The sequence below is a fragment of the Musa acuminata genome, unplaced genomic scaffold (genome assembly GCF_036884655.1).
Source record: "Musa acuminata AAA Group cultivar baxijiao unplaced genomic scaffold, Cavendish_Baxijiao_AAA HiC_scaffold_657, whole genome shotgun sequence".
NCBI classification, from domain to species: Eukaryota; Viridiplantae; Streptophyta; class Magnoliopsida; order Zingiberales; family Musaceae; genus Musa; species Musa acuminata.
The window spans coordinates 12,501-17,500 of record NW_027020893.1 but is presented as its reverse complement, the minus strand read 5'-3'; the positions used below and the strand labels follow the sequence as shown (position 1 = coordinate 17,500).

The 5,000-nt window shown below is 34.7% G+C and overlaps 1 protein-coding gene across 1 annotated transcript in view; it reads left to right on the top strand.

Moving 5' to 3' along the window:
• LOC135662890 (cytochrome b6-f complex subunit 4) overlaps positions 1–508 on the top strand; it is a 2,857-nt gene extending 2,349 nt beyond the window's left edge. Inside the window, exon 1 of the mRNA XM_065176711.1 lies at positions 1–508. This exon is cut by the window's left edge and continues 2,349 nt beyond it. The gene's annotated coding sequence lies outside the window, so the exon portion shown is untranslated.
• Positions 509–5,000: the final 4,492 nt, after the last annotated feature.

Here is a 5,000-nt window from a genome sequence, read left to right as displayed (position 1 = left end):
TTTTTCTTATTTCTACACACGTCTTTTTTTAGGGGGTCGACATCCATTATGTGGCATAGGTGTTACATCACGTACGAAACTTAATAGTATACCACTTCTACGAATGGCTCGTAATGCTGCATCTCTTCCGAGACCAGGACCTTTTATCATAACTTCTGCTCGTTGCATACCCTGATTAACTACTGTACGAATAGCATTTAATGCCGCCGCTTGAGCAGCATAGGGTGTCCCTCTTCTTGTCCCTTTGAATCCGGAAGTACCAGCGGAGGCCCAGGAAACCACCCGACCTCGTACATCTGTAACAGTTACAATGGTATTGTTGAAACTTGCTTGAACGTGAATAATTCCTTTTGGTATTCTACGTCCATTCTTACGTGAACCAATACGCCCATTCCTACGTGAACCGATTCTTGGTATAGCTTTTGTCATATTTTATCATCTTATAAATATAAGTCAGAAATATACGGAAAGAAAAGATACGGAAATATCCATTTCATATTAAAAGAAATCCTTTATTTTTGTCTTTTCTTTAGAAAGTTCTTTTTTAGAAAGATTATCCCTGTCTCTGTTTATGTCTCGGATTGGAACAAATCACTATAATTCGTCCGCGCCTACGGATCAGTCGACATTTTTCACAAATTTTACGAACGGAAGCCCTTATTTTCATATTTCTTATTCCTTACCTTAATTTTTAATCTATTCCTTGGAAGAAAATAAGTCTCTTGAATTTTTTTTTTTAACTTCGAATTGTATCGTCATGAAAGGAATGCTTTAAAAATCACCTAATCATTCGAATCTTTGTTGCGAAGTCTATAAATTATACGTCCCCTGGTTGAATCATAACAACTTACTTCAATTTTGACTCTATCCCCAGGTAGTATCCGTATAAAACTGCGCCGGATCCTTCCCGAAACATAACCTAGAATTACATCTTTATTATCTAGGCGGACCCGAAACATACCGTTGGGAAGTGATTCAGTAATTAAACCTTCATGAATAAATTTTTGTTCTTTCATTCCAGGTAACTTCCTTGAAGTATCAACTAATGGAGGAAGAGTTATATAACTCACTTTTCCTCTCTATTTCACAAATAGGAAGTTAGAGAGAAAATTAGGATACCAGAGGAGGAGGATCACCATATATATAACAAAAGTTCGCCTCCAATTTTTTCTCGTCGAGCTTCTCGATCTGTCATTATACCTCGGGAAGTAGAAAGAATTACAATTCCTATTCCACCTAAAATCTTAGGAATTTGTTGATAGTCGGAATAAATGCGTAAACCGGGTCGGCTGATACGCTTTAAAATAGTTCTGTGTATTCTTTTCCTAGTCTTTCTATGTCGCAGAGTTGAAACCAAGAAATATTTGTTACCTTCCTGATGTTTCCGAACGTTTTCAATAAAACCTTCTCGTAGAAGTATTTTCACAATATTTTCGGTGATATTAGTAGATGCTATTCGAACCGTTCCTTTTTTATTCATGTCAGCATTTCTTATAGAAGTTATTATATCGGCAATAGTGTCCTTACCCATGACGAACTATAATTATTGGTGCCTCCTAATTTTGATATAATCAACATGTTTCCTTTTTTTCTTTGTTTTATTTTCTTTCTTTTTTTTTTTTTTTTATTATTATAAAATTATTTATTATTAAAAGTATATGCGTGAGACACAATCTACTAATCTACTAAATTTGATCTATTTTAGATGTTCTGATATATCATAGTCCCATCTAGTAGTATTTATAATACCTCGGGAGCCAATGAAACTATTTTAGTAAAATTCAACTGTCTCAATTCCCGAGCGATCGCACCAAAAACTCGAGTTCCTTTTGGATTTCCTTCTTGATCAATGACAACCGCAGCATTGTCATCATATCGTATTATCATACCGTTGTCACGTTTGAGTTCTTTACAAGTACGTACAATTACAGCTCTAATTATTTCCGATCTTTCTAGTGGCATATTAGGCACTGCTTCTTTGATTACAGCAACAATAACGTCACCAATATGAGCATATCGATGATTACCAGCTCCTATGATTCGAATACACATCAATTCTCGAGCTCCGCTGTTATCCGCTACATTCAAAAGGGTCTGAGGTTGAATCATATCATTTTATTGGAATCCGTTATTTTAATGCAAAGGATGAAGGAAAAAAGAAATATTCTCTGTCCAGAAATAAATAAACTTGCCGTTGTTTTTTCATCCTCAATACACTGTTTAGTTCTACATACCTATCCTGACAAATTGAGTTCGTATAGGCATTTTGGACGCAGCTAGTGAAATAGCTGCTTTGGCTACAGCTTCTGATACTCCGCCCATTTCATAAAGTATTCGACCTGGTTTAACAACGGATACCCAATATTCGGGGGATCCCTTCCCCGAACCCATACGTGTTTCCGCAGGTCTTACTGTAACAGGTTTGTCGGGAAATATACGTAACCATATTTTTCCACCACGACGCGCATATCGTGTCATTGCTCTTCGCCCCGCTTCTATTTGTCTAGCTGTGATCCAAGCGGGTTCAAGTGCCTGAAGAGCGTATCTGCCGAAACAAATACGATTGCCCCGACAAGATATTCCCTTCATTCTTCCTCTATGTTGTTTACGAAATCTGGTTCTTTTGGGGTTATAGTTGATGGTCGTTTCTTAATTCCATCTCTACTACAGAACCGGACATGAGAGTTTCTTCTCATCCAGCTCCTCGCGAATGAAAGGATTCAATAATATTACAGATACGCATGTATTTAATAAACTAATACACTAAGACATTTATTAATATTGAATTTGTTTTGTTATACAGGAAGATGTATATACAGGATATACAGCTAGAATATTTATGTTATGCATATTTATAGATATAAATTATAGATAATGCTTTTTATTTTATAACGATCCTTGATCCTTATTTTTACCCTTATCAAATGATGCCAAAATATTGTAATGTAATCTCAATAAATAAAGGTTTCGCGGGCGAATATTTACTCTTTACTGTTTTATTCCTAGGTCAACCCATGACTTCTCAGAATAAATAAATTTTTTCTCGGTTCGTTCCGCCATCCCACCCAATGAATTATTCGGATTCGTTTTCAGTAGAATCCTATGCAGTCACAGGTTCCGTCGTTCCCATAGCTTCTCCGTTAATGGTTAGGCCTGAACTCTGCAATGGAGCTCCCAACAAAATTCCTTCTCGAGTCAATCTCCTTAGTTTTTATTAACCCGAGGCTCTTTATTATTATTTATATTATTTATATTCATTCAGTATTGATGCTTTATCACATTGCCTTTATGAGGTAATTCATAGACCATACATATTGGAATCATATATCATTGATATTTTTGTTCTCTCTTTCTATCATCCTTCCATTTATCCACATCCCTTTATTTTTGTTTCACAACCCATAATCTGATTTTTTATGGAAAAGATTTTAGTTGCAGTTGCTGCAACTATATGATTGATCCACTCATCTCATATAGTGACTGTTTCTTGGGATCTCGACAATACGAAGCAATAAGTTGGTTATTAGTTTATTTTGTTTTTATTTTTGTTTTTATTTATTTTATATAGTTATTAAGTTTAAGTAGGGTTTAGTCTATTTTTTTTTAATTCCAACTCTAAACTCTAAAGAAAAATTAACGAGTCACACACTAAGCATAGCAATTATAACAAATGGTCAATCGAATTTTTATTCAACCTTATAGAATTAGAATTGCTCATTTTTGTTTGATTTAACGGAAAAAGAATGAAACAGTTTGTTATTTTTTGTTCTATCACTGGCCAGAATGGCAAGATAAATAAAGGTCTATTATTCCTCGTCCACAAATATCCAAATTTTGATGCCTAATACTCCATAGATAGTTCGAATTGTATAGGAACAATGATCAATTTTAGCGCGAATTGTTTGTAGGGGAACCCTGCCCTCTCTGATCCATTCGACACGTGCAATTTCTTTTCCGTCAATCCGCCCTGCAATTTGTACTTGCATTCCTTTTGTATCCGTTTGTTCAGCTAATTCAATAGCCTTTTTCATTGCCTTTCGAAACGAAACTCTATTTTTTAATTGTAAAGCTATATATTCCGCAAGAATATTAGGTTGCCCATAAGGTTTTTCAACTCTTGTGATAGCAATGTTGAGTCTTCGGTTCACAGAATGAAATTCTTTTTCTACATTCATCTGTAATTCTTCGATTCCTCGTGTTTGGCCCTCTATTAATAAATTTGGAAATCCAATATAGATTATGACCTGGATCAAATCAATTCTTTTTTTAATTCCTATACGAGCGATTCCTTCGAAACCCGAGGATATTCTCCTATTTTTTTGTACATAGTTCTTGATACAATTCCGTATTTTTTCATCTTCCTGTAAACCCACAGAATAATTTTTTGGTTGTGCGAACCAAAAGGAATGATGACGTTGGGTTGTACCAAGTCTGAAACCAAGTGGATTTATTTTTTGTCCCATATTTTCCTATTATATTTTCTTTCCATCCATATATGTTATTTTACTATGTTTACTATGATGAATCTAAATCCTAGATTCATCTAAAAATAATTTAGATTTATCCTTTAATACAATTGTTATATGACAAGTAGGTCTTTTTATCGGATAACTACGTCCTCGAGCTCGAGGTCTTAATTTTTTCACAATGGTACTCCTATTAACTTTGGCTTCACTAATGAATGAATCAGCTTCGTTCAAACCCATATTATGACTAGCATTTGCTGCTGCAGAATAAACCAATTTTAAAATGGGATAAGATGCTCGATAAGGCATGAGTTCCAGTATCATAAGTGTTTCTTCATAGGAACGTCCGCGAATCTGATCAATTACTCTTCGCGCTTTGAAAACAGACATACTACATATATGTTGAGCTAAAATTTTTACTTCTTTACCCGAACTCGAGTTCTTTGTCATAAGGTTATCCTATCCCCCTGAATGATAAACACTTGTTTTACTTTCAGTTTTTTTTTCACAAAAAAAAGAATTTGGCTTTTATTT